At 40.8% G+C, this 11,757-nt stretch overlaps 1 long non-coding RNA gene across 1 annotated transcript; it reads right to left on the reverse strand.

The window, feature by feature from the left end:
* Positions 1 to 1,045: 1,045 nt before the first annotated feature.
* On the reverse strand, positions 1,046 to 8,563 carry LOC139358206 (uncharacterized). Its single transcript, XR_011612816.1, has 3 exons — positions 8,438 to 8,563; positions 7,665 to 7,733; positions 1,046 to 1,255 (listed from the first exon to the last, which is right to left on the reverse strand). It is a non-coding gene; the product is annotated as an uncharacterized lncRNA (long non-coding RNA).
* Positions 8,564 to 11,757: the final 3,194 nt, after the last annotated feature.

The following is an 11,757-nucleotide window of genomic DNA, read 5'->3' on the forward strand; positions in this document are numbered from 1 at the left end:
CAAGCGTGCTATTCTCTGTCCTTTTATTAGCAAGGCAACTTCCACTGAAACCCTCCCCTGCCCAGTGCCATGTACTATCCTAGAAGAGAAAGACTCTGAACCTGGACTCCAGCCCTTTCTCTATGTTGAATTTTAGGATCTTCATGACTTACCAGATGAGATGGTTTTACAAATGAGATGCATCTGTGAATTGTCAGAGTGGCTGGCACAGAGTTGATGATAAAAACAACACAACAACAAAAAACCACTAGTTTTCTTTTGAGTCTTTTTCTTCTGATGATCTCCTTAAAATATTTTCCCACCTTCTTGTATATTGCCTCATAACTCTTTATCAGATTTCATGACCCTTATATCTTTACATAGCTGCCTTTCTGTATTCTAACAGTATACTCCAAGCATGATGCAAAAGGTCTGTGGTATAGTTGCTAGAAAATGAAGGATGAGTGAATAAAGCAATAAATGAAAAACTAAAAGTATAAATAGAATTGTACTAATGTATGCACATATGCCTGATACTTAAGTTATAGAAAACTCTGGGTGAGTGTCCCTTCCTCAGGAAAGTTTACCTCGATCACATAATGTAGCGTTTGCAGAAAGTTATGATTATATTTTTGTGTTTGTTTCTTTCTTATAAAGGCAAAAGACAGTAACGTTTAATCTTGTACTTTTGTTTTTGTTTTTGTTCAGTTAGGAAGAAAGTTTACTCCTGGAACAAACATTGTACCTGGGTCAAATATTGGTCTTCAATGTATATGAGTAGAACAAATGAGTCACTCACTTCTCTCTCCTCCCCCTTTTTCTCCTTATTCTCCCCTTCATCTTTCCTCGTATTCTTTTTCTTTTCTTTTTTCTGAGACAGAGTCTCACTCTGTCACCCAGGCTGGAGTGCAGTGGTGCCATCTTGACTCACTGCAACCTCCGCCTCCCGAGTTCATGCCATTCTCCTGCCTCAGCCTCCGGAGTAACTGGGACTACAGGCTCCCGCCACCACGCCCGGTTATTATTATTATTATTATTATTTTTGTATTTTTAGTAAAGACGGGGTTTCACTGTGTTAGCCAGAATGGTCTCGATCTCCTGACCTTGTGATCCGCCCGCCTCGGCTTCCCAAAGTGCTGGGATCACAGACGTGAGTCACCGTGCCCGGCCTTCCTTGTATCCTTTTTATTCTGCTTTCCCTGATTCTCACATTTATACACCTCTTCTCTCTTTTTCACTCATTTAAAAAAATTTTGCATATGACCTTCCATCTTTCCTGCAAAATATAAACACATTGTACTTGATGAAAATGATAATAAAGAATGTGATGATGATGAGAGTAATAACGTAAAGTGTGTAATATGCCAGACATTATTCTAAGCATTTTACCTAAATTAACTCACTCAACCATCCCAGAAATCCTATGAATCGGGTGCTCCTCTAGTCCCCAGTTTACAGAAGAGAAAACTGAGGCTTGGAGAAGGTAACGAGCTACTCCAGGTTTTGGAACTAAGAAGTGTCAGACATGGCTACAAATCAGAGGGTTTAACTTCAGAGTGTAAGGTCTTTAACCATTTAGATACGCTACCTCCCTAAAACCTCAATTGCCTCAAGTAATGTGTTTTAGGAATCTCTGGAGAGCTTTGGATTTTAGGATAAAATAAGATAGCTTTTACATTTTCTTTGTTACTCTTTCACCAGTTTCTAAGAAAATTCACTTCACATTATCATTCTGAAAATAGATCTGACTGGATTGAAACTCTGAACCACTCTGGCCTCCCCTGCTGTCAAAGGCAGCCTGACAGCCTCCATAGTTCTTGATCTGGGGAATTATGGGAGAATCTTGAACCTGTCAGGATGGTTGACCAAGTCCTTGTCCAGTGGGTGAATGATAGAAGCAACATTTCTGTGTCTACTTGATGTGCCATCTGGGAGCAGCCAAATCTCAGAGTTCTGTGCAGGATATCTGCAACTAAAGCCCCCAGTAAAATGCTATGTTGTGAAGGAAAGTGGGCGTGAGGTCAGAATGAAGGCACTGGCTGGGAGTCAGCATACCTGAGTTGTAATCTTTCCTCAAGATCCCCAGCTGTGTGATATGGGGCAAGCCACTTAACATTTTCAAACTTCATTTCTCTAGTTATTATACAAAGAGGTTTGGCTAGTACATCTTTCAAGGTCCCATTTATCTATAAAATTCTCCGAAACTCATTTAAAACAACGCACAAAAGAAGAAAAGCAAAATAATGAATTGTCAGTTCAGGCAATTTGACCCCGAGGCTGCAACTCTGAAATTTAAATCAGAGCCTATATGAAACTATGTTCTTCCCCTCTCCAAAGGACCTCCCTACTGAGTATTAGAATACCAAAAAAAAAAAAAAAAAAAGAGAGAGAGAGAGTAATAACTGATGGCTTATGAAGAGAGGTAAAACAAATGAAAATCAGCTGTGAAGGTGAGTCAGGTGCTGGGAGGTGGTAGAGATCTGTAAGAAGGGGGCATTAAAATAAGAACAATAAAAAGAAAAATGGACCTGATGTGATCTGAGAGATGGAGTCGGAGACTTTATGTCGGAAGAAGGTGGTGAGTGAAGCAGAACTTACCTGAGTCTGAGACTGAAAGTGTTGTTAAATTTGGCTTTTAGGAATAGTCCTCTCAAAGTGATTCAAACAACAAAGATGACTTATTCATGACCTCATAAAGTGGAAGGTCTTCAGTATGTTTCATTCAGTCGCTCAGTGATCTCTCTAAGCAAGTAGCTTTCTTCTGTCTCTCTACTCTGCCTTCCTTTGTGCCAATTTCAACATTACTATAAGGCTGGCTTCACTCCTGGGGTCAAGATTATTAAGCTACTTTTTGTACTACAATTTCCCAGTATCTACTAGTGGGTTGGTTTTGGATAGCTTACCCGGAAGGGCAAGTAACTATTTCTATAAAGCCCTTAGAAAATCTTCTCCCATGAGTCATTGATTCAACTTTAATCACATACACAATTTTATATCAATGTCACTGACCATGGGCATGACGTCCTCTGACTGGCTGAAGCCTCTATTACCCAAATTAATCACTATAGCAATGGGGTGGGGTGTTCCTTACGGGATTATATAAATTTTAAATAGTACAAGAAGAGCTGGGGCACTTAATCTCCTCTACACCCAGGGCTGCTTTGCAATGGAAAAGGAGAAACATGAATATTGGGAGGCAGCAACCATGGCTATGTCATGAAAAGTCAAAACAAAGCAAGAACAAATGCTTAAAAGGAATGACAATGCGGTTTACCCTGAGAACTAGTTTTGATTGATTGGAGTACAATAGGCTCTTAGAAAGACAGCCTGAATGCCATGTGTTTGCAACTCTTGATTTAGCAGAAAAGTATATTAAAAAGAAGAAACAGATGTTGCCTGATTTCTGAAGTCCAGTTATTTAGAATCCGGAAGAGACAAGGCATTGCTAGGTAGCCTTCAGACTGCATTTGGTCCTGTATCTGCATCATAATATCCTGTACTACTAAAAGTTGGGTTTACTTAATAGGCTTTTCAAATTCTGCAATTTTTGCCTATAGACTCAGCAGAGTAAATGAAAAAATTAAGACAAAATTAACACAACAAATGAAATGAGATGCAACTGAATTTGATACATAAAGTCGGTATTACATCTAGGAGTAAATAAAAGGAGCAAACTGCATAGAACACAGTCTACAACCCATGATTATCCTGAAAGTGTCTCCTGGTCATTAGTACATGGGCATCAGAGAATAGATGGAGATATTGCTTATTCAGTTTTCCAGGCTTAGATTCAGCCTCACAAGTGGGGGAAGGGACAGGCAGAAGTTGGTAATTCACTGTGTACAAATATTGAATTCAATAAATATGTGTTTAGCATTACTTAAGTACATATTTTTCTATAAGAAAATCTAGTAAATGTAGATATATGTTCTATTTAAAATAAATTTCCAGTCTACCTGGAATGTGGGTAGGAGTGGCCTGTGTTAATGAAGGTTCATTGCTATAAAGATACCTGAAAATGTGGAAACAATTTTGGAACTGGAAAATGGGATGCTGGAAGAGTTTGGAAGGTTCAGGAGAAGATAAGAAGATGAGGGGAAGCTTGGAACCTCTTAGAGACTGGTTAAATGGTTATGACCAAAATACTGATAATAATATGGACAGTGAAGGTCAGGCTGATGAAATCTCAGACAGAAATAAGAAAGTTACTGGGAACTGGAGTAAAGGTCACCCTTGTTATGCCTTAGCAAACAGCTTGACTAGCAAAGAGCTTGGCTGCATTCTGCCTATGCCCTAGGGAATCTGTGAAAATTTGAACTTGAAAGTGATGATTTACGGTATGTGATGGAAGAAATTTCTAAGGAGCAGAGTATTTAAGAAGTGGCAAGGCTGCTTCTGACAACATACACTCAGATGTGGAAGCAAATAAATGACTTAAGTTGGAAGGTATATTTAAGGGAAAAGAAGAGTGTACAAGTTTGGAAATTTTGCAGCCTTGTCATATGGCAGAGAAAGAGAAAACTTCTTCAGGAGAGGAATTCTTGCAGGCTGTGGAGCAACCACTTACTATAAGATTTATGCAATACAAAAGCTAGGTGCTGATAGCCACATATATGGCAAAAAGGCCTTGAAGGCATTTCAAAGATATCTGAGGCACTCCCTTCCATCACAAGCCTGGAGGCCTAGGAGGACTAAATGGTTTTGTGGACCAGGGCCAGGGTGGTGCTGTCCTGCACAGCCTTGAGACACTGCTCCCTGCATCCAGGCAGCTTCAGCTTCATCTGTGGCTCAAAGGGCTCCAGTACAGCTAGGGCTGCTGCTTTGGAAAAGGCAAACCACCATAAGTCTTGGTAGCTTCCATGTAATATTAAGTCTGCCAGTCCATAAAATGCAAGAGTGAATGGAGTTTGGCAACCTCTGCTTAGATATCAGAGGATGTATGAGAAACCCTGGGTGCCCAAACAGAAGCCTGCTGCAAATGCAGGCTCTCACTGATAACCTCTATTAGGGTAGTCTGGAGGAGAAATGTGAGCTTGGAACCCTGACACAGAGTCATCACTGGGGCACTGCCTAGTAGAGCTGTGAGAAGGGGGCCACTTTCCTCCAGACCCCAAAATGGTAGATCCACTGGCAGTTTGCACCCTGTGCTTGGAAAAATCTTTAGGCACCTGTGAGAGCAGCTGCAAGGGCTGAACCCTGCAAAACCACAGGGGTGGAGCTGCCCAAGGCCTTGAGAGCTCACCCTTTGCACCAGTGTACCCTGGATGTGGGACATTAAGTCAAAAGAGATTATTTTGGAGCTTTAAGATGTAATGACTACCCTGGGATTCAAACTTGCATGGGACCTATAGCCCCTTTCTTGTGGCCAATTTCTCCCTTTTGGCACAGGAATGTTTACCCAATGCATGTACCACCAATGCATCAGGGAAGTAGCTAACTTGTTTTTGATTTTACAAGCTCATAGGTGGAAGGAATTTACCTTGTCTCAGATGAGACTTTGGACTTTTGAACGAATTCTGGAATGATTTAAGACTATGGAGGAAGGTATGATTCTACTTTATAATGGGAGAAGGATGAGATTTGGGGGTACAGGGAGTATAATGGTATAGTTTGGATATATCTCTTGCTCAAATCTCATGTTAAATTGTGATCCCCAGTGTTGGAGGTGGGTTCTGGTGGGAGGAGTTTGAGTCATGGGGAAGGATCTCTTATAGTTTGGAGCTGTCCTCACCAAAGTGAGTTTTCACATGGTCCAGTCATTTAAAAGTGTGTGGCACCTCCCCGCAACCCCTTGCTCCTGCTCTGCCACGTGAGATACCTGCTGTGGCTTCAGCTTCTGCCATAAGTAAAAGCTCCCTGAAGCCTCCTGAGAACCAGAGCAGATACCTGTGCCATGCTTGCACAACTTGCAAAACCATAACCCAGTTAAACTTCTGTTCTTTGTAAATTACACAGTCTCAGGTATTTGTTTATAGAAATACAAGAATGGCCTAACACATATTGTAAATATTACGTGAGAGTCAAGACTAGAACTCTTGCTGCTTACTCCTAATCTCAGATCTCTTCACATATAATCAATATGAATTTGTGAATAAATTATATATTTGGCTTCAAGACACAGCAACTAATTCTAAATAACTCAAAGAAAAAGAAGCCTCATTATAAGCATAAAAGAGAGTCATGTTTCCTTGAAGTAAAGATACAACTGAGACAGCATGATACTGGGACTCAGGTAAAAAAAAAAAAAAACACGTTAATTTTATCTTGATCTGTTTAATCTTCTCCCAGACTAGTAACTTTCCTCACTTTTTCAGTCCACTTAGAAAGAATAAGAAAGGGAAAGATACCCATGTCATCATAAAATCTGGATTTAAGTTCTAATAACCCAAAATTATCTCCCCCTCTCTCTCTCCACCCCAAACTCTCAGGAAGAAACTATAACTAGACCAGTTTTGATCAGGCATCTCTGTTTAATTCAATCACCAGTGAGAAATATGTGTATATAGTCACATTATTAAAAATGGTTGGCAGGGGCTCCCAGTAAAGTGAGGTCACTGGAGAACATTACTTCAAATGGTATTTATCACACTCTGACTGTATTATAAAGAATTTTTCTACTGTCAGATGGGAGGAAAGGCCATGTCTCTGTTTATCAATAAAGGCTCTAGACCAGCACAGAAGAGAAGCAGGATGATCAATTCCTTGGATTGCCTGAAGAGCAAACCCATGCCTCCTCCTGAGCAATGCCCATCAAGCAGAGAAAACCAGAGGGAGTGCCTTAGGTCTCTCCATTAGTTCACATCCAACCTGGTGACTTTTAGTCCTCCAGAGTCTTTTGCTCAGGCAAAAGGAAGACTGTCACATGAAGAAGATTAAGAAGACTCATTCACAGGTTGTGATTTCATTTAAAATCTGAGAGCCTGACTCTCTGGGATGCACCACTCTTAATAAACTTAGAATGAATTCAACATTTTATAATAAAAATGTCCCTTAGGTGGGTACAGTTAACAAAGCACCTCTATTGCTCTGATCTCATTTGATTCTCTCAGCAACTTTTTATCACGGGAAGGATAGGAAAAGCTGTTTGTTTCCCTATTTCACACATGAGTCTACTGAGGTTCATAGAGGCTCACAGCATCATGAGGTAGTTTGTGCCATTTCGATTAGATGCCATGTCTCTTTATTCCCAATCCAATGCTCTTTTCTATTATGCCACAATTTTTACCTTGTAAGATCCCTCTCCTATTTCTTTCTTTTCTTAAATTTTATTAACCACCCCTCTCTGGCTTCTCTTTATCACCTTAAATATATTTTTCCTTCTAGGACATAAAATTATTTGCTATAATTGAGTCTCTTTGTTTATAACCATGTTTTCCCTTTCATTGCCTAGTGTTTCATTTGGAGATATGCAGTCAGCATTACAACAGGTATCTACTTTTCAACATGTGAGAAGCTCATCTGATGAAATTACAATTCCTAGCTAAAAGAGGCAATCAGAATAAAGTATACACTGAAGAGAGACCCATGCCTGCATTGGATTACCTTGGTTGCTTGTCAGAATGTTATTACCCAAACTCCTTTCTCCCTTTCTCATCTCTTTATCTGTCTTAGGCTGTTCAAGCATTACTATAAAGAAATACCTGAGAAGGGGTAAGTTTGAACTAAAAGAGGTTTAAATGGCTTACAGTTTTGCAGGCTGTACAAGCATGGTGCTGATGTCACTTGGCTTCTGGGGAGGCCTCAGGTAGCTTTTACTCAAGGTGGAAGGCGAAGTGGGAGCAGGCATGTCACATGGTGAATGCAGGAGCAGCCGAGAAAGAGCAGAGGGAGAGATGCTATACACTTTTAAACAACCAGAACTTATGAGAATGCAGAGTGAGATCCCACTTACCACCAAGGGGGCGGCCCAAGTGATTCATGAGGGATCAACCCTCATGATCCAAACACCTCCCACCAGGCCCCATGTCCAGCACTGGGGGTTATATTTACATATGAGATTTGGGCAGGGACAAATAACCGAATTACATATCCCTAATTTTTTCTCTGCAAAATCATTTTTCAGAATTTGTTTTACAGTTGAAATGTGAAGAAACGGTACCCCCAACATTTTTTTTTTTTTTTGACAGAGTCTTACTCGGTGCCCTAGGCTGGAGTACAGTGACACAATCTCGGCTCGCTGCAACCTCTGCCTCCTGAGTTCAAGTGATTCTCATGCCACAGCCTCCCATCATAGCTGAGATTATAGGCGGCTACCTCCATGCCTGGCTAATTTTTGTAGAGACCAGGTTTCACCATGTTGGCCAGGCTGGTCTTGAATTCCTGGCCTCAAGTGATCAGCCTGCCTTGGCCTCCCACAGTGCTGAGATTACAGGCCTGAGCCACTAAGCTAAGACCCAACATCTTTATTTTTAAAATTCAGTGGCTTGGTATTGGAGAGAGCCAGTTGTGTGTGACTCACTGTCACACAATGCTGCTACCATTTCCCAGGAAAGTGGTTCTTCTCTATAGCCATCTTTGGACATGCATGTTTCTGAAATTTGTATATCCTGAAGTTGGGAAACAGGACAGAACTGGTGAAGTTTTTAGATATACTAGTATCCAGGTAACGGACACAGGAAGTAAAAACAAAGGCTCTTTGGATATCTGAATTCACCAGAATAGAGCTTGGAATTCTGAACGTGTAATGCTGGAGCCAGGACCAACTGCAAAGATCCTTTGGCATTGTGCTGTCAAGGAAACTGAGGTAATGTACAACAGAGGGACTTGCTGAGAGTCACCTGCAACATCCCAGTTCGGCAAGGTGTGCAGTAAACCTTGCTCTGTCCCTTTGGTTTACAAACTGCTGCCCCTTTGTATTGAAATGAAGCATGCAGGAAGACTCAGTGAAATTACCTTTGAAAATTTCCAGCTAGGTTGTACCCTCGTAATACCAGGTTTAAAAGCACAGGGTGGTTGTAAAGAACGTTTCCAAAGGGTGGGCTGTGGGGATGGTGGAGTTGGTGATGGAAAGGAGAGAGATGGAAAGAAATGGTTTTTATGATGAGATTCTCACCGGGAGCTAAAATCATCCAGCGGGGTGGAAGGGGGGAGTTGTGTTTAATGTCTGTTAAATTCTGGATAGCTATTTAAGCTGGGAGTGGTGAATTCATGGGGTATTCTGGGTCTCTTGGAAGATGGTTCAACCTTTCCTTTGTCCTTCCCCTAGAAGAAACCAAGAAGAAGGGGAAGGTATGGAAATGGATGGGTGGGTGAGGTTTAACACAATTTTGAAGTCTACCAAAACACAAATCTTTCTGCTGAACAAATCATGGTGTTTCCTGAGCACCAACCTAGGAAAGTGAGTCTAATAATGTGGCGATCTGTGCAGCACCAAAGAGCATTTGATCTGGAGTGGCAGCGGGAGGGTAATCCAGAAAACCTTGCCTCAACTTATAATAAAGGAGTGGTGGGTCTATTTATTAACATGGTAATAATGGGCCAGTAAACATTAAAAGATCTTGACTGTATGCTGGGCACTGCCCCTGGCACTTGCCCTCAATTATTTCATCTATTCATTACCTCAAACCTATCTATGAAAGTAAGTATTGTTATCACTGTGATAAAAATGCATAGGATTAGAAAAGTTAACTAATTACCAAGATCACAAAACTGGCAGTGGAGAAACAGCATTGTGATTCAAGTTAATCTGTTCCAAGACCTGTGCCCAGTAATAGATACAAGTATTTTCATGGTATTCTTGCATAACAAAAACAGCCTGATTTTTGAAGCCCAGTTCTATGTCCTGTCTGAATCCTGAATCTGCACTTCTAACTTTTATAATACTAGATCTATTTCTAACCTTTTGGTTAGAACTCAGAAGTGCTCAAGAAAATCAGTCAGTAGATGGGAATCAGACAGGGCTGGGTAAATAGTGAAGTATGGTGAGAAGAGAAGGATCAAACAAAATGGCTGTGAAAGAACAAAACAGTGTTGAGAAACCAAGCAGGCAAGTTGAGTATAAAAAGCTCATGGTTATGACAAAGAATTCACTTTAACAAGCTTGTTTTTCCATTCTCTTCCCCCAGCTGATCTGATGACAGTCTCATTCCAACTAAATTCTCTTGTGTCGTAAATCTCTGTTTTTCCATCTCATTTTTTCTCACCTATTTTATTTTTGTTCCATTAAACATCACCTCCTCTTCCTTCCTGACCACTTCATTTTCTGCCTGGCCTTGAGATGCTCCCCAAGCATCTCAACAGCTTGACTTCTTCCTCTGCTAGGGGACTAATAGCTTTTTGTTGATCTACTGGCCATCTGGAAGCCAGAGCAGGCTCTACCCCACACAGGACCCAGGGAGAGAAACCAGTGTAGGTGGCATGAGGAGGCAGAAACAAGGAAGAAGAAGAAATAAGGAAAGCCAGGGAATATAATAAGGAGATGACAGAAATAAAGCAAAATGAGAGGAAAATAGGATGGAAAGAAGGGAAAGAATAAAGATAGAAAAGCCTGTATTTCGAAGATAAAGGAAGATTCATAAGATAAAATGAGAGGTAGAAAGTAAAAACGCATAGGAGAGAGGGAGAGAAAGAGAGGGTAAATAGAAGGGGGGAGATACAAAAATTTCACAAAGTGAAGGGAGAGGAAAAAAAAAGAAAGAAAAGCTGAGAAAAAGTAAAATCTATATATAGTAAAGGAAAGACACCCAAGGTGGGGAGGAAGGAAGTTAGGCTGAAAGGGATGAAAAAGCAAAATGAAGTAATCAAACTAGTTGAGAAAGCAGTGAGAGACATAGCCAGCAGAAAGAAATACTGAGAGAAAAGGAAAACAAACCCAGCGGGAAGAAGATAGATGTAGGCAAAACAAGATTGAGGGAGATTCTTAGATAAAATGAAAAGACTGTGTTTTCAAGTCGATCTTTTCCCTTGCCTCTACAAAGACATCATTTCATTTAACAACAAATGTGTGCATTAAAATAGCTGAAAAACAAGTAATGCCGTAGAGCTGTGCATGCAGGGGATATTGTTTGGTCAGCAATGTCTCTCAGGAGACCCCAGGATTTCATTTAAGCTTTAGGAACTATACAAACATCATCATAATAGCTAATATTAACTGGAAATGTACTATGCACTCGCACTGTGTTTAGCACGTTGAACAGTAATTTGCATGTAATTCTCACAACAAGCTTATGAAATAGTTGCTATCAATATCTTTGTTGGTCAATGAGGATAGGGAGGCTTAGAGAGGTTAAAATAATTTGCCTAAGGCTGCACAGCTTTAGGTTCCAGGCCCAGAATGAAATCAGGTAGTGAAACTCCCTAGCCCATGCTGTTAACCACTTACTTTCCAAAAAGAAAAAAAAAAAAAAAAGCCATGGTGTCTGGAAGCAGGGCTCAGAACTGGACAAATTCAACCATATTGGCTGAGTCCCACTGTGTATTTGGCACTAAGTTAGTGGCCAGGAGACAGTCAGAGATAAATAAGACGTGATCTTGGCTTCCAAGAAGGTGATGAGGCAGGGCTGGGGAGAAGATATGTACATGCACGGTTCGCAATTAGGGGAAGTGTGTTTCTGTAGGTAAGAACTAAATGTTGTGGACACAAAGATCTGGAATGGCTCCTCATGGGCAGGCTTGACAAGGAAGAGTAGAACTTCTCAGTGCATGTTTTCTGTAAAAAGCCAGGTAATAAATGCTTTGGGCTTTGTAGGCTACAGATCTCTGTCACAACTACTCAGCTCTTTAGAGCAGTGCAGTCCCCAAACTTTTTGCCACCAGAGACTGGTTTAGTGGAAGCCAATG

The sequence above is a fragment of the Macaca nemestrina genome, chromosome 14, assembly GCF_043159975.1.
Source record: "Macaca nemestrina isolate mMacNem1 chromosome 14, mMacNem.hap1, whole genome shotgun sequence".
Taxonomy (NCBI): domain Eukaryota; kingdom Metazoa; phylum Chordata; class Mammalia; order Primates; family Cercopithecidae; genus Macaca; species Macaca nemestrina.